Source organism: Macaca fascicularis, chromosome 15, assembly GCF_037993035.2.
Source record: "Macaca fascicularis isolate 582-1 chromosome 15, T2T-MFA8v1.1".
Classification (NCBI taxonomy): Eukaryota; Metazoa; Chordata; class Mammalia; order Primates; family Cercopithecidae; genus Macaca; species Macaca fascicularis.
This window is the reverse complement of record NC_088389.1, coordinates 108,589,018-108,613,100: the sequence shown is the minus strand read 5'-3', so window position 1 is coordinate 108,613,100 and position 24,083 is coordinate 108,589,018. Positions and strand designations below refer to the sequence as shown.

The following is a 24,083-nucleotide window of genomic DNA, read 5'->3' as shown; positions in this document are numbered from 1 at the left end:
ATGTTTTGTCACTTATATGCGTCTGTGAAATCATCACCACCATGAAGGTAACGAATATATTCATCAAACCTGAAGGTTGCCTGTGCTTCTTTGTTATCCTCCCTCCCACCTATCTCCCCCTCCGAACACTGATCTGATTCCTGTCACTGCAGACTAATTTGTATTTAAGTTTTACGCCTAAGGGACCATACAGTATGTCCACTTTGGCCTGCCTTTTTCCACTCAGTCAAGTTATTTTTAGATTCATTTATGTTATTGCATGTCAGTAGTTTGCTCCTTTTTGCTGAGACATATTTTGTTGTATGAATGTACTACATTTTCTTTATCCATTCATCTACTGATGCAGACTTGGATTGTTTCCAGCTTTAGGCTACAACAAATAAAGCTGCTGTAAACATTCATGCATAGGTCATTGATAGATATGTGCCTTTTTTTCCTCGGAGTAAATCCAAGGACTGGAATGGCTGGAACACATGGTAGGGGTATGTTTTACTTTTTAAGAAACTGCCAAGCTGTTTTCCAAAGTGATTTTTAATATTGTACACTGTATGAGAGTTCCATATCCTTGCTAGCACTTGGTATAGTCTTTAAAAAAAAAATTTTGCCATTTTAAATGGGTGTGAAGTATCTAATTGTGGTTTTAATTTGCCTAATGACTGATGTTGAGTAATTTCTCATGTGCTTTGCCATCTGTATAACTTTTTTGATTAAGTGTGAAACCTTTTACTGATTTTTTTCCTTTGGATTACTTGATTTCTTATTTTTTTCCATATTAATATTTTCTGGGTACCTGTCTATATGTATACTTTGCAAGTATTTTCTCCTTGTCTGTGGTTTGTCTTTTTATTCTTCTTTCAGTGTCTTTTGACAAGCAGCTTTTAATTTTGATGAAATCCAATTTTGGTGTTAATTTGATGGATAGCAGAGTATGATGGGCTGGTGGTCGTAGCTGATTTTAATAGTATGGGAAGTTGAATGATTTTTGAGGGTGAGGAGACGGTTGATTCATGAGGATTCTGTGGGTGGGGGTGCTTTATATAATTGTGGGTGTTGATTGGTGGTAGTTGCTGGTTAAGCATTGTTTATTGGTGTTTATGTTGTGATTGAAATTACTCAGGGTAACAGGTTAGATAATTAAGAGTAAAGTAAAAAAAGGGTGGAATAAAAAAAGAGGACATAAAATTTAATTAGGCCTTTTTGAGTAGTTACAGTAGTGGAGGCTGTGATCTGGGTTTGTGAAATTGTTTTTGGTATAGACTTTTCTAGTCATATTAGGTCTAATAGAAGTGATACCAGGTTTTGGCTTGTGGATAGACTTGAGTGAGGGGTTGTACAGTGTATTGTAATTGCGTAAAAGCCCAGTATATTAGAGAAGTTGAACACTTGTAATGGGTATTTTATCTTAAGATTATTAGTTATAAAAATGAGTTCTGTATTTTTAAATACAGGTGTCTGGTACCTGTTTCCCTCTAAGTACAATGTCAGTGGTATTTCACACTTAATATGTTGTTTTCATTGTTACTTAGTTTCTAATACTTTCTAATTTCTCTTTTGATTTTTTTCTTACGTATTACTTAGAAGTGGTTTTTCTTGTTGTTTTTGTTTGTGTTATTTTTAGTTTGCAGATATTTGGAGATTTTTCTAGATATCTTTCTGTTACTCATTTCTAATTCCATTGTAGTCTGAGACCATATTTTATATGACTCTTCTAAAATTTATTGAGACTGGTTTTATAGCCCAGAATATAGTTTATCTTGATAAATGCTTCATGTGCACTTGAAAATAACGTTTTTCATTCTTGTTGGGAAAGCACCTATGTCAGTTTGGTGAAGTGGTTAACAGGGTTGTTAAAGTGCTCTATATCTTTGATGCATTTCTCTCTACTTGGTCTATTGCTTTTCTTTCTACTTGACCTATTAAGTATTGAGAAAGGGGTATTAAAATCTCTGAGTATGATTGTAAACTTGTCTGTTTCTCTCTGCAGTTCTATCGTTGTTTGCTTGTCATATTTTGAAGCTTTGTTATTGGATACATAAACATTTAGGATTGTTACGTCCTTTTGATAAGTTAACCAGTTTATCATTATGAAATGATTGTTTTTATTTCTGGTAATATTATTTGCCTTAAAATCTACTGTGTTATTAATATGAGATGACTTCAGAAATTTTGTGGAAATATTGGTTAAAAGATAAAAAGTATTAACTTTATTTCCCAACATAAGCCCCATCAAGTTTGAAACACTTTTGTAAGCAATGATACTAGCCACGTAGTCCATCTCTAAAGAACTGAGGGTCCTGATGATTTAACCATGTCAAGGCAGTCTTTTTTACATTATTAACTGTAGAAAAATGGGTGCCTTTTAAATATTTTTTTTTAAGATTAGAAAACAGAAATAAGTCAGAAGAAGCCAAATCAGGACCATAAGGTGGATGCCTAATAATTTTCTGTAAAAATTCTCACAGAATTGTCCTTTTTTTGATGAGAGGGAACAAGTAGCAACATTGTTGTGGTGAAGCTTTCCCAGGCATTTTGCTGTTAAACTTTTGACTAACTTTCTCAAACCACTCTCATAATAAGCAGGCGTTGGTGTTCTTTGGCCCTTCAGAAAGTCAGTGAGCAAAATGCCTTCAGTGTCCCCAAAACCTTTTGTCATGACCTTTGCTCTTGACCCTTCTGCTGCGTTTGCTTTGACTTCCACCTGTTGGTAGCCATTGCTTTGATTGTGCTTTTTTTTCAGGATTGTACTGGTAAAGCCATGTTTCATTTCTTGTTATTCAAATAAATGCTTCAGGCTCTTGATCCTACTTGTTTAAAATTTCCACGGAAAGCTCCACTCTTGACTGTAGCTGACCTGGGCACCCACTGAGTGAAAAGTTTGCTAAACTTTAATTTTTCAGTCAGAATTATGTAAGTTGAACCAATCGAGATTTCTGTGGTGGTGACTGTTTCTACTGTTAATTGTCAGTGCTTTTCAATTAGGGCAAGATTAATTTTCTCCCACAGATTGATGTGGATGGTCTGCTGTCGTGGGCCTTATCTTCAGCATCATTTCATCCCTTCTTAAAATGAGATATATCCACTTATAAACTGCTGATTTCTTTGGGACATTGTCCTCATAAACTTTTCATAAAGCATCAGTGATTTCACCATTCTTCCATGCAAGTTTCACTATAAACTTGGCCTTTGTTCTTGCTTCAATTTTAGCAGAATTCATGTTGCTCTGATAGTGGAATTTTTCAAACCAGTATCTTATTCTTCTTAGTGCCTCAAACTAGATCCTGTTCAGATATGTTATAACAAGTCTGTATGAGTTTATTTTTGGTACAAACATTTTTGAAATCCATAGTTTTTTCATAATACACATTTTCCATGCACTCCATGCACCCAGGCTGGAGTGCAATGGCGTGATCTTGGCTCACCGCAATCTCTGCCTCCCAGGTTCAAGTGATTCTCTTGCCTCAGCCTCCCAAGTAGCTGGGATTACAGGTACCCGCCACCACACCTGGCTAACTTTTTGTATTTTTTTAGTAGAGATGGGGTTTCACAATATTGACCGGGCTGGCCTCACACTCCTGACCTCAAGTGATCCGCCTGCCTCGGCCTCCCAAAGTTCTGGGATTACAGGTGTGAGTTTCCGTGCCTGGCCTTCCATGCACTTTTTGAAGACCTCTTGTATATATCCACTATAATTTTCTTCTGATTAGTGTTAGCATGGTGTATCTTTTCCCATGCTTTTATTTTTAAGCCATTTTAATTTTCATATTGAAAGTGTGTTTTGTAAGCAGTAAATAGTTGTGTCTTTCCATGTAAAGTGTCTTTTTCTCTCTGGCTGCTTTTAGGATTTTCTCTCTGTTACTGGTTTTCAGCAGGATGATTATGAACTGCCTCTTGTGATTTTCTTTATTTCTTCTGCTTGATGTTTGTTGAGGGTCTTAGATTGGTAGTGTTATAACTTTCATTTGATTTGGAAGATTTTCAGATATTGTTTCTTCAAATATTTTTCATTTTACATTCCTGCCTTTCTCTCTTCTCCTTCTAGTACTCAAATTCCAAGTATATTAGATAACTTGATTTTGTTCCACACTGAGACTGCTCTTTTTTTTTTAATCTTTTTTTCCCGTTATGCTTAATTTTTGATAATTTCTATTTCTGTGTCATCAGGTTCACATATGTTTTCTTTTCAGTCTCATCTGCTCTTATTTCCATCTGTTGTATCTTTCATTTTAGATACTGTATTTTTAATTGCCAGAAGTTCATTTGGGACTTTAAAAATATGTTCCTTTCTCTTTTCATCATGTTTATGTTTTCCTCTACATTCTTGAAGTGGTGGAACTTAATTAGTACTGCTTTTTAAAAAAACATCCTTGTCTTCTGGGTCTAAATTTATTGAGTTTTCTTGGAGTTATGGGTCACCTTTTCCTGTTTCTTTATTTGCCTGATAGTTTTAGATAAGATGCCAGACATTGTGAATCTTACATTGTTGATTGCTGGATATTTTGGATTCCTTTGAAAAGTGGTGGACTTTTTTCTGTCGTGCAGCTCATTTACTTGGGATCACCTCAGTAATTTTTAGTCTTGCTTTTAGGCTTTGTTAGGGTAAGTTTAGAGCAGCCTCTCTTCTATAGTTACTTAAACTTCACTATTACATTGATACCCTTATGAAAACTCACTGCTTCCTTCTTTGTGGTGCACATGAACCTGTGTGAACCTTTGGAATTGTTCAGACTGCGTTTTCCTGTGTTTCTTTCTCAAGTCCCCTGGAGATTCACCCCACTCACGTGTAGATCGTTATTATTGAGCTTCACGTTCGAGGGCACCCTTCTGCTCATCTCAAGAGCTTTCTCTCTGTTCAGCTCTCTCCTTTCCAGCATTCTGTCATGCACATTTTAGGCTTCTAAGCCTTTCTCAATTCTGATCTCTGTTTTTTCAACCCAGTTTAGAGCACTGGGTTCTTTTTGGGGTCCTCCTTGCCGTGTTGTTGTGTGGAAACTGAAGCCGCGTGGTTATGTGGAGACAGTCCTAGGATTTACCTTGTTTGTATGCCTGTGCTCCCTGTTGTCCAATGTGTTAAAACAATTGTATATTTTATTTGATTTCCTGGGCTTTTTCCCTCATTTTATAAGTGAATGAGTATAAATTCAAAGTCTGGTAATATCCATTAGGTTCTTTCCCCCCATTTTATAAGTGAATGAGTATAAATTCAAGTCTGGTAATATCCATTAGGTTCTAAAAGCATCTACTTTTGTTATTTTAATTTTAAATATAAAAGTGTTGCCAGACATTACTTTTAAAGGGAAGAGTAAATGGTTAGAATTTGAACTGTTCTGTTTGTTGGAATCCAAACTATGTGTTTCAAATAATGAAATGTATTAAGGATATGTCATACAGGGAGTGATCTCATATATCATTTATGAAATGGTTGCTTGTGCAGAGTGATTTCCAGGCCCCCTGTGCTCGTTAGTATTTTGTTTAAAAGATAGCCATGAAAAATACAGGAAAGGATGTAAACTCTTAAGTGTCTGATTTTTCTGTTTATTCTAGTGCTAGTGAATAGATCATTTTTTTACAGTTAAAATGATATTTTAGATTATTTGTGGTCTTAATTTAGCTAGTTTTTTGCATCTTTTATAAATGATATTTTGTATTGACTGTATTTTCTTATTTTCTGTATTCTCGATGATCCGGCATTTGGGGCTTTTCTAATCCTGAAGACTCTGCCCTCTCTGGGCTAGCTAATTCCTAGAGTTAACAAGTGACTCCCTGCAGTGCGCCTTTCCTATGCAAACCAATCAGTCCAGAGCACACACCCACCAACCACTTCCTTTAACTCTCAGAGATTGACCTGGGATCTCTCTTCTGTAATATCACTCCAGGGCCGGGGTAACAGGGCAACTAAGGACAATCCCTACATACCATAGTGCACTGAAAATATTCAAGTTAACTAGTTCTAATACTGCGGACCTCGCTTTGCCTGTTTCTTTCTGAAAAAACTACAGCAAAGGCCCTGATCCATGCCTTCCCCTCTCTCCCTCTGCCTCCTGACCCGTTCTGGTGTCATGACCAGCCAATATCAGTCCTTTTGTCAATTTGTTACTTTCTGAGGTGGCTGGAAGAGAAGGAAATAAAGATAGTAGAAAAAATACAATACAAAAATAAAATACAATAAAAGAAAGATGAGCAGGGTGATTCCAGTGAGCATAGAATTAAAGCTTCCTTACCCCTAGTAACAAAACTAAAGCTGTACCCGTTCTCTTGGTTAAAGAAAATTATATGAATAAAAAAGAAAATAAATGGTATTGAGTGAAAAGGCAAGGAATCCATTTATCATCTACTGTCATCCTGTTTTCAGAGGATAGAGGTGACATAGCAGGTCCAACTTAGCCTCCACGATTTGGATTTTACAATCCAAGGGGCTGAGGCATGGGTGGAACATGCAGGATTCCTAGAATTGTGGTGCCACCTTTTTGGGGGGCCTGAATCTTGACATCCTAAGTTTCAAAAATTTTGCTGTAGAAAAACTGATTAGCATATAGATTTGCAGCAGTTGTTTGGCAAGGAGACTCTTCTGATTTTTTTTTATACTTTACTTTGAATAATGGTAAAATATCAAATATTGTGCAAGGTAGGAAGAGAAAAACTCAATGATTTTTAGCAATTAAAGAGATAAAAATAATTGAAGGAATAAAACAGTGAGTGAACGAAATATACTGTGCTACAATGTTTTGATAAAAATATTCAAAACTGACTTATGTTATTTCCTCAAAAACATACTTTCATGCAGATTGAAATTTGCAAATGATAGTTTAGAAAATTTATCTACAGAACTATTTCTATAAAATCCTGACTTGCAATGGCAGTCTGTTTTTATTTAAAGATTTATTTGTGTTTTATGGAGATTTAGAATATCACACATTTACTACTTATAAATTTCACATTATTTCTGAGTTTGAAGGATGAACTAAAACATATAAAAATAAAAGTTATATGTGGAAAATAAGATAAAACAGTTGATTGCAAACTAATGATTCTTTGGATTAGAATACACCAGAAGAAAAGAAAATATTTTATCATAGACTGAAAGTTGGGATATGTAAATGAAGCAAGAGACTTTGGAATGACAGGACAATGTGAGTAGAACAGAAAAACTTTTCAAGGTAAATTAATTATTTTAGGGAGAAATGCGTTCTCTTTAATGCGTGAAGAATCACCTGGAAGCTTACTAAATATTGAACTCTGGGGCCCTCTCCCTGCGTGATTCTGATGGAGATGTTTATACACCACACCTTTCAAATGGGCCACACCTTTGAAGAACAGTGATATTGAAGCTTATATGCACAATAAAATGCTCGTTTCTTTCTTTATCTCCTTTTCAATGAATTGTCTTAGTACTAAGTATTATACTAGTATCAGTTTGGAGTACCTCTGAGTTGGGAAAAGGGAAAAATCATGAAAGAATTGAGGAGTTTGTCAAGGGTTGCAAACTGCTAGTTTTGGGGTTGAAATCAGTCTGCAAATGTATTTTGTTTTGCATAGCTGGTGGTCCCCCCTCCTCCATTGCATTTGCTTGGCCACACACAGTCCATACTACTACCTGCTACCCTACACTGCACCCATGGCTTCATGGATTTCCTTCACCTGCCTGGTTGTTAATGGTATTAAATTGTGGCTGACCATAGAGGACCTCAGTGACAGACATCTTGGCAAGGAAATGATGGCCCAGTTAAAATAATGTGTCCCTAACCTTAGCAAATAATTTAACCTAAACTGGTTTCTTGAAAAATATTTGTCAGTTTTATGTATAACCATTCTTACATTCTGTCAATTTTCTAACTTTCAAAGGAAATCCTAAATTTTCCCATTAGTGAATAGGACAGAGCAATTCACAATATTGAAGAATATGAAAAGTCATTTATTGTTATTTTAGCAGTGCATTTCATGGCTGGCAGCTATAGATGTACTTTTCTAGTTACTTTTTTTTTTCCTTTTCTGGTCAATTGTTAAAACTAATCTTTATTCTGTTCATATTACCTGTCGGATACAGTGGAGACACAGCCCATAACTGATCATGGAAAAAGTACAGCTATATGTAGAGTTTTAAGTTCCAGTCCTTGAAGGGATTTTGAGAAATAATGAAAAATAGAAAGCAAAGCCAGCATTTACTGATAATTTACATCATTCCAGACACCAAACTGAACACAGTATTTGTGTTTTAACCCTCCCAACAGATTTATCAGTTAATAGCTACTCTACTATTCCTGTAGATGAGGAAACTAATGCTCAGAAATGTTAAGTAATTTGTCCACATTGCCTTTGTAAAGGCAAAATTTGTCTTTTAAGAAACATTTGTAAAGGTGACCATAGACGAATAATACAGTATTTGATCTTGTAAGAAAAATGCCTGCCTGCCATTTAAAATGTGGCTTATCTTTAAGTTGCCACACTATGTAAGTTGCCAGGAGATGGACATATCACATAGGCCAGCAGAAATTGTAGCAGGACGAGCTGCAGACAAAACTCCTCAGACACTGAGTTAAAGATTATTCGGCCGGGGGCATCGGCGATTAGTAGCGAGAAGCACGTGCCTAAACATGTCCTGCCCTCTCGCTTTCTGACTGGACTTTGCCCCTGCACTTCCACAGTTCCCTCCCTCCAGCAGGTGCAGAATGGCCTGTTCCTCCTTCATCCTGTGATGCTAGTGACCTTCATCCTATGATGCTAAATAAGATGGGCTCCCTTTTGCCTGTAGCCTCCTCTTTCCTTACTTCTTCAGCTTGCAGATGTATCTGACCTTTCTTTCACTCAAATTACTCATGAAATCCCATTGCCTCTGTGAATCTGACCTAGTTGGAAAAAAAAAGCAAATTCCCCTTGCTTTTCTCCTGCTGTCAGAGTGTTCACTTCTCATCAGTTGCTTGTCACGCAAAGGTGATTCTGTGCCTTCCTTTGTGTAGTGCAAAGTTACATGATGAATGCCTCTAGGGACTGGGCAAGCAAGGGCTGTAACTGATGTGGATATTATTATTAAGGTTTTTTTTTTGTTTTTGTTTTTGTTTGAGACTGAGTCTTGCACTGTTGCCTGGGCTGGAGTGCAATGGCGCAATCTCGGCTCACTGCAACCTTCACCTCTCGGGTTCATGCAATTCTCCTGTCTCAGCCTCCTGAGTAGCTGGGATTACAGGCACACACCACCACACCTGGCTAATTTTTTGTGTTTTTAGTAGAACTTCTGACCTTGTGACCGCCTGCCTTGGCCTCCCCAAGTGCTGGGATTACAGCCGTGAGCCACCACACCCAGCCTACTATTAAGTTTTTACATTGCCAGCATTTATTTCTATCATTCTGTTCCCAGCTGTACTCTTAAATGAGACTACTTTATTAGTTATCCTAAGTACTGCTTCAGAATATTCTTACATGGTCCCTTTGCTTGTCCATCTGGGTCACCTAGACACATTACTATTTCAAACCCCAAATAAATGATGCTTCCTTGAATTTGGCTTTTTGTATCATTCAGGTGTTACAGAACTGTCTCACCTGCTGTCTTTAAGGAAAGAGACAGTGTGTCCCTGGAGCCCCGCAGTGCACAGGAAGGGCTCTCACTCAATGTTGAGTACATATTGCATATGCAGAGGAAATGGTCCCCTCCACCTCCATGCCCCTGCAGTTAGTTTACTCAAGTTCTCTTCCTTTAGCTGAGTTGGGAGCAGGTGTTTTCCCTCCTCCCGCTTCCTGGGGCTCTGAACTCACCATTGAGGAGAGGCTATATATTAGAATTTGGAATACTAAGAAGAGACTCCATGACTGAGGCAGTGCTAATCCAAGAGGGTTGCATTGTCTGCCCCGGGATTCATGTTCCTTCCCTTAGGATATATGGCTTTGAAAGTGAGGGGTTCTATACTAAAAGGGTAATACTAGTGTTCTGGATTTGGAAGCCATTTTCCCAGCTCTTCCTGCATTCCAAGGACATGGAAAAGGAAGCTGGGCATTTGTAGTGAGTAACAGGATCGTGACAGGGTCATAACAAGATAGCTAGGAATCTTAAATTTGTACAAATAATCAAGAATTGTTTTTCTAGTGGTTCCCTTCATATTCCCCCTCTTGAGGGCCTGTACATTTTGGCTTCAATTTTGGGGTCTAATTAGTGTTAAGATGAAATGATACTGGATTTCTATGTAAAATAGTAGTATTACCTAACTTGATAAGGTTCTAGGGGGGGTTATATTAATTAACATATATAAAACACTTTGGAATAAGTCCTGGTAAATAGAAAGTGCTCAGTATACATATTATTGCTATTACTATTTAATAACAGAAAAGATAATATTTCTTTAAAAAACTTAATCAAAAATGTTTCAGATGTAGGTTTTGATTTATTATGTATGTGCCCTATTCATAGACCCACTAAGATAACCAAGAAATTGCCGTGGCAGGAATTGCCATTGGAAGAGAAACATCACCTCTTGGTCTTGAATGGAAATAAGTGATTCCTGTCATCAGTGTGTCAGACAGCTTTATGTGATAATGATTTTGGACAGACCTAATGCAAGAAGTCTGCTGAATATTTAGTCAGTTACTACTAGAGAGCACTTTAAGTCCTGTAAATCTAAAGGTTTAGACTTAATGTTCCTGTAAAGCTAAAGGTTTATAATAGCTATAAAAAGAGTTTAGATTAATTCATAAAATTAATCTACTAAGTGATTTGAAGTAGGCAAATTAAATACTTATTTTGATCTTTTCATATTTATACTAGTCAAAATTTAATGAATTGATTTGAGCTTTTTGAGAATTACTGAACAAAATTCTTGGTTTACCAAATTTTGCATTAATAGAACTCTTAATGTTACTATTACTGAAATTTGTTTTGCGTAGGAGTAGAAACCAAGTATAGCATTATGTTTAAAAAGTGCTTAAATGCAGTTATATAACTTTCTTATTTTCTTTCATGATTTCAGTCAGGAGTAAAGATTCTTGGCCAGGCACAGTGGCTCACACCTGTAATCCCAGCACTTCGGGAGGCCAAGGCAAGTGGATCACAGGGTCAGGAGTTCAAAACCAGCCTGGCCAAGATAGTGAAACCCCTTCTCTACTAAAAATAAAAAAATTAGCTGGGCATGGTGGCGTGAGCCTGTAATTCCAGCTACTAGGGAGGCTGAGGCAGGAGAATTGCTTGAACCTGGGCGGTAGAGGTTGCAGTGAGCCAAGATAGTGCCACTGTACTCCGGCCTGGGCGACAGAGTGAGTCTCTATCTCAAAAAATATATAAATAAATAAAAATAAAAGAAAGAAAATAAAAGATTCTTGAAAGCCTCCCCACTCCCACTTATCTTGGAGCAACTGCTGTGGAGTTCAAACATTCTTAGCTTTGCCAATGTAAGCATGTCATACCTGCATCTTTTAAACTACTTCAGGCTTATGATCTGGCCAGCTATTATTTGATGGTTATGCAGGAGAGGCCTGGTTTAACAGAAATCATGCAGTGGTCAGGAACAAATTTAATGAAAATTGAACATGTTACCCAGAGTGCTAATACGGCATTTTCTCTGGTCACCAGTATTGCCTTCCTCAGAAGGTTTCTGTTATTGTATTGGTGGTTAACACAGCAATGACTGGTGACGTTTTGTCAGCTTAATAGCACCTTTGCAAGATTCAAGAGACCCTTTTGCCAGGCCATTAGCCAGCTCGAGGATGTAGTCTGATCTCTTAATAGCTCTGTGCCTTAGCTTATGTCTTTAATAAATGAGGAATTCAGGTAGAGGAACTTGAAGGCCTTTTGCAGCTCTGGAATCTCAATTTTGTGTCATTAAACTCTAACATTCTTTGAAATATAGCATGCTTTGTTGAGTGCTGATCTGAATTAATTAGGATTTGATGTTAAACTGGCCAGGAAATTCTGAGGCATGGAGGAGGTGACACAGAGGGTGTGCCCAACAGCATGATTCTTTGTATCATTCTCCTGTTTTGTCAAGCATCAAGATGCTTCTGAAACACAAATCTAAAAATTGTAGTGCTCTCAGTTCTTCTCTTCCTTAAGCCCTACTATGGTGGCGCTGTGCCTAGGTTGACAATGTACTAGCACACCTTCCTTTGCTTTGACACTTACTATGTGAAAGGAAGATGACTTTCCCTTAACAGGAATTCTCTGACACCATTTGGCACATGGTTGAGCTGAACAAATTGGGAAGGAAAAATAGTCCAAAATATTCCAGAGAGCATAGTAATCTTGTTACAGTGCCTCTTGCAGTGAAACGCAGCTGAATGCTGTGTACGTGATGCCATTACTTACTTCCCGGTATCAAATGTGAGCAAAGGGTGAAATTGGACTTTTCAGGATCACATGATAAATGGAGATGATAAGGAAGTGAAACAGTTTTCATGGTGGAGTTTCATCTTAAACCTTTTTCTGGAAGAAAATACAATGTTTTTATGCCACTTGGTAAAGTGGGATACAAAATATTTGTGACTTGATTTTTTAATTTGATAGGAATAGATAATTAAATATTTGATCAATGAAGGAAGATAACAGTGTTGGGGATGACAAATTCTAGGGGCCAAATTGTCTGTGCTGCAGCATGTCGGCAGAAGGCTGGGTCACCTGTGCAGAGTTCTTTGTAATTGTTACTTGGTTCTCTTTGCCAACCAGCTGTATTTGATTTACTTCCTTAGTTTTGATAGCCACAACATTTATGATCTGTTCAAATGCTGGCAGATTAAATACCACAAGAGGATTACTTAACAAAGCAGTCACAGATGAAGTATCTGTTCATATTTTGTTTTTGTGTTAAGAAAGGCGGCCTGCCACTAGGTTTGGGTGTGCAGGGATTCATTGCCTGGTGTGCATGTTGGGAGACCTTCGCCGGGCCCTTGAAGCCATTTCTAATTCCGGCTCATCGCTTTCACATATGTATACAGCAGGGCTTGCCTTCATTAGATTTTGTTCTGGGAAAGGTCCAAGAGGAAAACACACCTCTCCTCCACGCAATTTTGTAATCCAATTTACACCAATGTTTGGATATTGACTTAAAGACACTGAATGATTTTCAAAGCATACAAATCATTTTCTTTATTTCATAAACATGAAAATAACATAAACACCCAGAGATGATTTTGTTGAGAGACATGAACTAATTAGGGGTTCTTGCACTTAAATGCACTTTCATATCATCTCAAGAACTTGTGTAAATAGACCTGTTCCTACATCTCCTGGGATGGGCTGTGCTGAGGTCACCTTTCAGATAGGCTGGGTGTAACTCCCAGACCAGCAGCTTAGGAGCACTTGGCCTTACCTAACCTCTTGGGACCTCTGTTTCTCCACGTCCAAATGGTTAGCAACGATTTCCAGCTGGTAGGCTTCACAGAGATGCTGTACTTGGAACTGAACAAAACATGATACTTTATTGGATTGTATTATTTTATCCATAATGTAGCTTGAAAACAAGTTTTCTGTGTTTATTAAAACCTCTGTATAGTGAATTAACAACAACAATTGCTGATGTTTATAGGATTCTCAAAAACATACCTAATATTTGTCTGCTTTCTTTTTTGGAAGTGTTTTTCATGTTTTCCCAGTTTCATTCTTGTCTTTTGATATGAGTCACTAGCATGAAACCTGATATTTTGTTTTATTGTTTATTAATGGGCTTCTTAGACACTTACCAATGAATAATTAAACAATACAAGGAGTGAAAGAGATTTTGGGTTTAGTAGTCAACTGACACTTTCTGATTTATCATGGTAAACTGAATTTGGAAGATGGTGGATAAACACCTAATGACTATTTTGCATTGAAATTTAATAACGAGTAACTTTATGAAAGCTAAAACTTAACTTTTTTCTGCAATTCTTATTTTTTCTTCATTTCTTAACTGTTCTAAGGCAATAATTTGAAAACAAAATGTAATAAACTTAAGAATAAAGTTTGGAATAACAGCACAGTTGGATACTGCTAACATATTTAATTACTTTTTTATTATTTGTGTGTCAAATATTTTTGTTATAGAATGACTAAAAGTTGGAAGATAGAAGTGACAACTTCTTGTAAAACAAGTATTCTTTGTACTGTTTTTATATTAATTTTGAATTTGACATATGCAGGGAAAAGTTTTGAAAGTACAATGAAAAAGATTTCTTCCATTTCTTCTCTTTTGTAGAACTGTTGGGTCATACTCCACTCCTGTGTGACTTTAGAACAACAACAACAAAAATGTTATTTTAAATATAAAAACTGAGTGTATTTCCTGCTTTGAGTCAACCCACCTTTGAGCGTATTTTCTCACTTTGTTAAGTGGGTTAGAGAAATAGAAAATACAGATACTACCTAAACCTCAATTTCAGGCTTCTCAGGAAATGTTTTTTAACAACAGGGAATTGAATGTGAGTTTTGTCTATTTGCCCACTCATGATTATCCTGCTGGTCATCAGAATGCCTTTCGGCTGAAGCTAGACGGAATGAGTGTAAGGAGCAGACATTCCCTATAGTTGAAGGCCTGAGATTCGTGGGAATGAATGCTGTGTGCCTTGTCCTAGGTCTGTAGACCTGCTTTGCGTCACATGCACTAATCCTAGGGACAGAGTGAACGTTGAAGAAGCTTATTTAGGAAAATTTGAAATGTGAATTTTGAGATCATTCACATCTCTTGGATCTGATAACTCATTGAGATGACCCCCTTCACCACCTTCCCACAAATGGAACAGAGAGAATCATAAGGTTAGGTGGTAGAGAGGCCTTGGAGCTCATCTATGCAGCCTCTCCTCCTTAAAGTAACCCCTTCTCTGGTGTTCAGATTGAGGGACCTATTCCAACCATGGACTGAGAACAAATCAGACTTTACAAAAAAGTTGACGATATACATGATTACATTTTTAGGTACACAGCTAAGTAAATAAACTATAAAGTTGACTAATTTGTCTTGTAAAAACAAACCAAATAAGTAAATAAACTATAAAGCTTGACTGATTTTCACAAATACCCGTGAAGGTGTTTGTGAAAGATGAGTCCAAACATGTCTTTAGCAATGGCCAATTTATTAAAATAAGTGAATGGGCTGGATGAAGTGGCTCATGCCTGTAATCTCAGCACTTTGGGAGGCCAAGGTGGGCAGATCCCTTGAGGCCAGGAGTTCAAGACCACCCTGGCCAATATGGAGAAACCCCGTCTCTACTGAAAATACAAAAATTAGCTGGGCATGGTGGCGTGAGCCTGTAATTCCAGCCAGCTACTAGGGAGGTTGAGGCAGGAGAATCACTTGAACCCAGGAGGCAGAGGTTGCAGTGAGCCGAGATCAAGCCACTGCACTCCAGCCTGGGTGACAGAGTAAGACTCTGTCTCAAAAACAAACAAAAAAAACCACTTGACTGTGTTCAGTATTCATATTTTATAAATGTGCCCTAAACAAAGTATACTGGGGTGAAGATACAGGATGTACATCTTGGTCTCATAGTGTTTTTAATCTTAAGAATGTAGCTTTTTTTAAATTAAAACGTTATTTTATAACCTTTTAAAATATATTATAGATGTTTGCAATGACAATATAGTATTTTTAGCAGGTCCCCAGTATTATGTTTTATAGATGTATTCTTATTTATTATATCAAGGCGCTATGTATTGATTGATTTAGGTGTTTCCGGTTTCTACCTATAATTTTTTACCCTGTTTTTCCTCCAGTCATGAGAACATTGTAGTGATTATCCTTGTACCTATGTTTTTTACACTAATTAACTGGTTTCTTTCGTAAAAAGTGTTTAGTGAAAAACAAATGCTGTACATGCTCATTAAAATTTCAGATGGCACAGAACTGTATGAAATGAGAAGTGAAACTTCCTTCCCTTTCCCCATTTCCTCCCTAGAGATAACTACCTGTAAACATTTTCTTGTTTATCAGTACAGATGTTTTTTTTATCATACATGAGAAAGCAGATATTGGAACTTCAGTAGATGGGCAATAAGGTGCAGAAACGGGTGTGGGAAAGTAGCTGTATGCTGAATGGGAAAGGCTTGTGGGAGCAAACGGCTGCTGGTGTGTGTGGAGTTGAAGGATGGGACAAAAATGTGTTATAACGTGTTTTCCTGCATCAGGTAGTGACAGCCATGTAGTGTGGAGGCACAGAAGCACTGAGAAGTGAGCAAGCTTAATAACGTACTGCAGCTAGAAAATGAGTTACTTCCCCCAAATGGGAAATTCTCTTTGTAAGGAATTGAGAATTTGGTGATGAGTTTAGAGCTGACCAGCCCATGGATATGAGCTTAATGGAATCATTTCCAGTTGCCTCCAGAGAAGCAGAGTTTCAGGAAGGGAACCTGGTAAGAACATTATAGTAAGTAGTTTAACCCAGATATGGTAAGTTTTTTGATAAGAGAAGAGTCAGGGTAAATAGGAAGGTTCATCTGTAAGACATAAAGTACAGGAAGAGAGAATGGAGCTGGGGGAGCGGGGGCATTATGTGAGGGTTGTTTTACACCAGATGGGGCAAGACGTGGCCACGTGAATCTGGAATCTTTTTTGAGGATAGCTTCCTCCAAGAATTCAAGACAAAAACCAGATTGCAGGAAATTCGAGGGGGAATTGGAGAGTAGGATTCTGAACCAAAGTGGAGCTTTCATTGAGTTGGAATATGAGTAAAGATATGGAAAATATGGAAAAGTTTCCTGCCCACGAGGAGAAAGCGCGTGTGAATCTCTCATGTTTCCCTTTAAAAATAAAATGAAGCTCCCAGCTTTGGTAGACCTGGTGTTAGCCCCACGTCTTTTCCTGCAGACAGAGCAATAGGTCTTTCCCTTCCCCTAGCTCACCTATGCCAATTTTCCAGAGCTGTTGGGGCTAGGGCTGAGATACTGGTTGTGGCTCTGCCCCAGCTGCTGCTGTTCCCTCGTGGCTGCAACCAAGGGCTTTAGGACTTGCGTGGCCAGTACTGCTGCTCACTCGTGGTGGGGACCATGCTAACCAAGTTCATCTCTGCTGGGAGCCCTCTCTAAGCCCCAGGAGCATTCCTAAGCCCCTCTCTCTCCCAAGAGATTCAGAATTTGAATTCTGCTTTGGTTCCCATTGTGGGATACTGCTGTAACAGTCTGTCTCACCCCTCAGTGGCCTCTGAACCTTGTGTTCCCACCACACTCATTTCTGCCCCTAAGGACTGAAGTTCCATCCTTTAACTTGCCTCTGCACCAGGGCTGAGCTGTCTTTGCTTCTGGCCTCATGGTGTGTGGCTGTTGCTCTGTGGCCTGGTGGTTTCTTGGGTTCACATACCAGTTTTGCCAGTTAGTATTTCTTTGGGTTCAGGCCAGGTATTTAACCTCTTAGTGTCAGTTTCCTCATTTTCTATTTTAATAATATGAATTTTCTGTCATAAGAAGAAGCTGCTTCAGTAAATGCAAGGGAATTGATTGAACACAGGCCTCGAGGCGTGTGTGAGATCCTCTTGGGGAAATCCTGGGGTCCCTGAAAGGAGTTCCAGTCCTGTGAGAGAAGTGGGTTGTGTGTATCAAGACATTGTAGGCAGAGGAATCAACACCAAGTTCCAATGTGACTCCCAAATGGAAAGTATCTAGGGGCAGCTGCTTCACACGGAGCTGTTGGTTCTTGGTCAGGTGTTTGCCTGTTCATGTCCTGAGGGTCCAGGTTCAGTGGCTGTAGGAATATTCATTTTAAAAGGGTAATAAATCTCCTAAACAATGCTAGGGAGTCTTCCCAGGCTGCAGAATCAGGAAAATAAAGTTTACCTCACAGGGTTATTTATAGGACGAATGGCATGATTTGGGCCTGACGAGTAATGGATGTTCGGTCAACAGTAGTGGTCGTTCTTTCTGCTGTGCTCTGCCCGCTTCTTAGGACCCTGTGTTAATTCTTGCATGCACAGGCCTTGGCTGCCCTCCTGGCTGAACCCCACAGTCATCGGCCCCCACTCTGTGTCCTCCTTCATCCATGTCCTCCTCCATCCCTACCTCTAGGTCCCCCACCTTCTGAGTAGTCCTGTGTCAGGCCTCAGTCTCCCTTTCTTTGCTGGAAAAGGGTAAAAGGCCATCTCTGGCTGATGAGTGCCCACAGTTTGTGTCCTGTGTTGGGATAGTGAACCTGCAGTCCAGTGAGGTTTCTGCGAGGAGCAAGATTTGGATGCAATTCTTCATCGGTTTAAAATGACTATAGTTTTAAATATTATCTGTCTTTTACTACAGTTAGGTCCTCTGAGGATTTAAAATAGGTACTATTTTGTTAATTGTTCATACTATCTTATAAACATGTTAATTTATTCACAAATAACATTTTATTTAAAAGCTTTAATTTATGCTGTTTTGAATTGTTCCTTTGTGTGATAGGTTCAGGAGATATTCAGAAATAAATATTAATAACAGTAGTTAACACCTGTCTAGCACTTTCTTGTGCCACATATTCTTCTAGCTAACTTCACACATGTTCATTCATTTAATCCTCAAGAACCACCCTATGAAGTAGGTGCTCCTATTTTCTCCTTTTTATGGGTGGTGGGAAAAGAGGCCCAGAGATTTTAAGGAAGTTACTCTAAGTCACACAGCTCTTAAGTAGCTGGGCTGTGAACAGAGGCCTTATGGCTCTGACACCTGTGCTCTGAGACCCGGCTACTTCCATGGCGCCAAAGTGTTGGCATCACCTGGCCCCTGGTTAGACATGCAGAATCTCACGCTCCATCCCAGAACTGCGGAATCAGAATGTGTGTTTTAATAATGTTCCCAGGAGATTCGAATGCACAGTCAAGCTTCAGAAGCACTGCTCTAAACCACTCTGCCTACTTACTGTCTCTCCGCCGTGAGAATTTCATTGTCGTGGGGGAAATAAGGAGACATGTGTGGGTAATAGCTGCCCTTCTGACATTTTGGTGAAACAGATTGAACACCAGTTGAGTGCTTTAGACATTTCAGATTCCTTCCCAGATAGCCTCGTGTCACACACTTTTGTTTCTTGTACCCACACATGCATACACAGCCAGTCACACATGGCTTTTGTGAAGTTTAGTGAATTTAGAGACAACATGGGATGGCACTGGCATAGGGCAGAGTCATGCTTGTGGTGTTTTGAAAACTTGTCCTCTCTTCCTTTTAGGTTGGGGCCCTTCCCACAGCCTGTGCCCCTGGGAAGTACAGCCCAGCCCAGGGCTCACTGCTTGCCTCTTCGTGGAAATAGCTTGGATAGGCTGGTCCTCGCCCTTCCCCCTCATTCCAGTAAATAAATGTCTTTCTCATTACATAAGTAATTATAATCCAAATGTAATCACATAATAGACATAGAAGGAGCAGCCAGCCTGCCTCTGGGGAGTTGGCCAACTTAAAGGACAAGAATGAGGGAGGTTTTGCCCGGCGGAGAAGGATATTTGGGGAAAGGGAAGTAAAAACCCTGAAGGTCTGAAAGAACATAGCTTGTTACTTGGGAGAGTTGGTCGTAGCCTGGAGAGGACAGATGAGGCTTTATTGTGAATGGCTTTATTTGTCATAATAAGTTACAGCATTTATTTTGCGGCAGTCACTGCTAAGGGCTCTACCTGTATTTTTTGCAAACAAACCCTGTGAGCTAGGCATCATTATCCTCATTTTGCAGATGAAGAAAAGAAAGTGACAGGTTCCTTAACTTGCGCAAAGCTACCTAGCTAGTAGTAGTACCTGAATCTGAAACCCTGGGCTTTAACTCATGTGTTACTGTTGATCAGTATAGCAACTGCTGTAAGGCATCATAAATACAGGTACTGTGTAAAACAAAGACTGCCATTAACAACAATGCAGAGAAGGTTTTATTTTATTTTATTTTTGTTTTATTCTGCATTGCCTATTTGAAGAGACTGGTTTTTCCAGCTGTCAGTGGTGGAGCATATGACTGCTGGGTCATCCGCCCAGGCTTTGCACATTGGTTTGCAGGCTGCAGGCACTGACTGACTAGTTCTAAGATGTATGTGCTTTTGATGGAGTTTCCTTTGCCTAGGTGTTTTTGGGGTTTTTGGAAATGTGGAATCTTAAGAGGATGAAAACACATTATTTGTAGAGCTGGAAAATGTTCTGTTTATTCTCAATCCTTTATTGACATAGTGGTTACTCTGCTGTTTTGGTTGGCGGTGTGATTCTATCTTAGTTTCAGCAAAAATTTCTTTTGTCAACAGGTAGATTACTAATAAGGATATTTTACTCACCATGAAATTCCTAGGAACCTTTTTTCTGGACACATCAGACTTCACAAAATATTTCTGTTTTCTTTAGTTCCTGTTGCTTCTCTCTTCTTGCAGTATCAGCTAGCAGCATGGTGGTTTTTCTGTAGGTAGTGATGTTACCATCTCACCATTTGGTCCTCTCTCCTCTGCATCAGTTAACTTCCCATCTAATATTTGGTTCTGTGAACTATTCCAGGAATGATTATCAAGCCCTCGTCCTCCACTTAAAGTAGCAAGGCATGCTAGCATTTTCTGTTTAGGACTGAAGAAATGCCTGCAATTCAGGAAGTGTGGCAACCTTATAAGTAGTGGGAAAGTTAGAGGATGTAAACGTGGGTGATTCGCATAACTTCAGTAGACCTCAGTTTCCTCATTTATAAGCAAGAAGGCAGTCAAGAGCCTTTAGATGAGGCCTTTAAGTGTCCCTTGGATGAGGTGTAAAGTTCATGTTCTCAGGGATCTTCACCACTAGTACTTGGCTGCGTTTAATAGGTCTTAACACTTCTGTAAATTTAACTATATTATCCCTTTGCCCATTTACAATTTATTAATAGCTTTAATGAATTGTGAATGACAGTTTAATTAGATCATCCATGTATAATTAGGGCAACCGGGTTTTTTTCCCCTAAGAGGTGTATTTTTCATCCGTGAGTATGTAGCTTACCTCTAACCTAGGTAATTAAGCGTTTTAAGGCGTTTTCCAAAATAAGAAGGCTTTTTATGTTTTCCTGATAAACACTTTATTGAAAAGACACATGCATAAAATATGGAGGGCAGTTTTGGTCTAGGTTTTGCGTGTAATCATAACCCAGACAGACACAACCTGAGGCAATACATTTAGTTTAGTGGTAACAAAGCAGTGTGGAATTTAAGAAATCTCTCTCTCTCTCTCTCTCTCGCTCGCTCCTCGCTCTTTTTTTTTTTTCTTAAACTACTTGTTTTCTTGCTTTTTGAGTAAAGCAACTTTACAGATACTTCATATCTGTTTCAAGTGCTAAATTTTCAAAGCTGGCAAATAGATTTTTAAAGTGTTATCTCTTTTGTGAAGGTGCCACATTAAACACATAAAGAACATCAGCCTTATCTGATGGATGATCCCCAATTAATAGCCCAAGAACCAATTTGTATTTGGCTTTGTGATGTGTTTTTCTACTTACATTTGAGTATGGGTGTGCCTGATATTCTCGGAATTTACAGTACTTCAAACAAATAAGGAAGTTGCCCTGTGAAGACAGACTCAAAAGGAACTGGAAAGCTGACAGATAGACCTTTGTGCTTCCCCAGCCGCCTTGCTAAGTTCTCTGGGGTGGGCTGAGGCCCCTGGTGTTCTGGGATGGGACAGCCCACATTAGCAGAGTGGCTCTCCCTTGTTTCCTTTGCTCTCTGGATTTATACCCTTCCAGAACTAGATGTTTCATGAAGTATTTAGACTCTGAATACCTGAATTATTCAGATCTTCTTGTCACTCCAATCACAAACAGGTAATTATGGAATCACAGCTGCTTTAAAGAGGCAGTGTGTCATCTTGTGTTCCTTGAGTATTTGTACTTCACACAGTTAATTTCACACTGGGCAAGCTAAGTTAGTGTCAAAGTGGCAGACCAGATTTGTCTTGCGTTACAATGAGTGACAGAGGTTGGAGCAATGCCTCAGTGGAAGAGATGGTGGTTCAGAGTTATGTGAAGGGCGCCATGAACTTCCACCTGCTCCCAAACATATTTTCTACTGGGCCTGACCAGAGGGGCCTCCGAGGTTGTTGAATGCTAAGTTTGGTGGAGGAGGGAATAGGAATGGTTTGGTTTCTGGTCTAAAGAGGATATATGGGGTGAGGTGGCTTGATGGTGCATGGATGATTGAGTGTTTTAAACGAATGGTTTAAGTGACAACCTGCATCTTGTATACACAGCTTCATGAAACAGGCTCTTACTGGTTGGTTGATAGAGCCAGATGATCTGTTATGGCTGAAGATTTGTGAGCCCCATTGGAATAATTCTAAAATGCTTTTATTATAGTTTTTGATTATAAAAGTAATTTATTTTCAAAATGTACCAAGTTTTTAAAATACAGAAAAGATTAAGAAAAAAAGTACTAGTATTGCCATTAGCTAGATATCCTATTGTTAATATTATATGTGTATTCTGAATGAATCAGTAGATTTTGAACAGGTATCATTCGTTCATACTGCCTACCTGTTTTCTCCTCTAATATATGAGGAACATATTTTCTCACTATTAAATGTTCTTCTAAAGCAGTATTCAGGTAGTTGCCTAACACCACATGGGACAATTTTAAAGAAGTTAGTCACTGGCCATGCACTGTGGCTCAAGCCTGTAATCCCAGCACCTTGGGAGGCTGAGGTGGGTGGATCACTTGAGGTAGGGAGTTGGAGACCAGCCTGGCCATCATGGCAAAACCACATCTCTACTAAAAATACAAAAATTATCCAGGTATGGTGGTGTGTCCCTGTAATCCCAGCTACTCTTGGGAGGCTGAGGCAGGAGAATTGCTTGAACCCGGGAGGCAAAGGTTGCAGTGAGCCAAGATCACGCCACTGCACTTCCAGCCTGGGCAACAGAGCAAGACTTCGTCTCAAAAAAAAAAAAAAAGTTACTTCCAGGATAAAGGTACTTTATTTTTTTTTCCAATTTGCATAGTAGAGGAAATCAAACTTTAATTAAGGGTGGTCTCACATGAATGTGCATACTAGAGATTTATATCATTATAGAAAGAGAAGACACTTTTGAGTTTATCCAGTCTGACTCTCTTGTAAATATGGGAGAATTGTGACCCATATTTTTCCTGGACTACTGAAAGTCAAAACATTTTAATTGCAGAAAAGGGACTAACATTCCCAATGTTCTTACCCGTGTCATGTTATATTTGAGAAATCTGATATAACATATTTTTCCATTTCTCAAGACACGTTGAACATGTGTCAGTATATACTGTAGTTAATATCTCTTAAGTTTCTTTTGTGGTTTGTAGCTTGGCTTTAAATTGATCTTGAGGCTCAAATTTGGCTCATGAACCAAAACCCCTGAGGGGAGCCCTTCCCTTGGTTCCCTGGGTTAGAATAATCTTCAAATCTATGTTGACCTGAGAGCTTTTGAGGTTAGAAATGGGTTCTGCAATGCCCAGTATCTGCCATGTGAGGTTATTAGTCTTATGTGCTAACTGGGACTAGTGGAACTTCTAAAAATAGTATTTTTTTTTTTCACGGATTTTGTTTCTATCCATTAAGAAGTCATCACTCCCAACCTATTTGATGATAAATGAAACCCAGAAAGGTAAATTCACTCATTTACAGTCACATAACCAGTTGGTTAGTTATTGGATCCAAGTGCAGCAGATTTGCAAGGATTGCAAAGATTGCTTAAAATTTAATTTAATAAATGCTTGTTAGAAATTTGTAAAATACAGACAAAAAGATCATATAACTTGTATTTTTACAAGCCAGACACAGCTATTGATCACATTTTGGTAGATTTCAAGTGTCTTTATTTTTCAAAGTTTTCTATGCACGGATATTTGAAGGGGTGCAATTGAGATAATTATGTATTACCCTTTTTTCTTTGAGCCTCTACTGTGTTTAGGGTCCTGAGGTCAAGGACTATGAGGAATATATGTAGTGGGGGTTGATTGATTTTCTACTTTTTGGTGAGTTTCCCAGTAAATCCATTGGGAGTGCCCTATTTTTTGTTTCCATTGATTAGGACAAGGGTTACTAACGTAAAGACTGTGGTTTTCATCTAGCACGCCAGTTCTGTTTCTGCTCTGTCCAGCCAGCCATTTTGCAAATATATCATAGTACTTACAAAGCAGAGTGATGGATGGATCACTGCAGAATTAAGAAAAACAACTCAACCCAAAACATGTTCTGTTAATGGCTCACTAGTAAAATCATTCCATTATATAATATTCAAATT

The 24,083-nt window shown here is 38.6% G+C and overlaps 1 protein-coding gene across 2 annotated transcripts in view; it reads left to right on the top strand.

Moving 5' to 3' along the window:
* The window catches only part of GNAQ (G protein subunit alpha q), a 324,147-nt gene that overhangs the window by 73,514 nt on the left and 226,550 nt on the right, over window positions 1-24,083 (top strand). Inside the window, exon 1 of one of the 2 annotated variants that reach the window (XM_065530726.1) lies at window positions 16,072-16,294. The exons of the other annotated variant lie outside the window; for it this stretch is intronic. The gene's annotated coding sequence lies outside the window, so the exon portion shown is untranslated. Of the gene's footprint in view, window positions 1-16,071; window positions 16,295-24,083 lie in introns of those variants that run through there. 2 annotated transcript variants of the gene reach the window in all.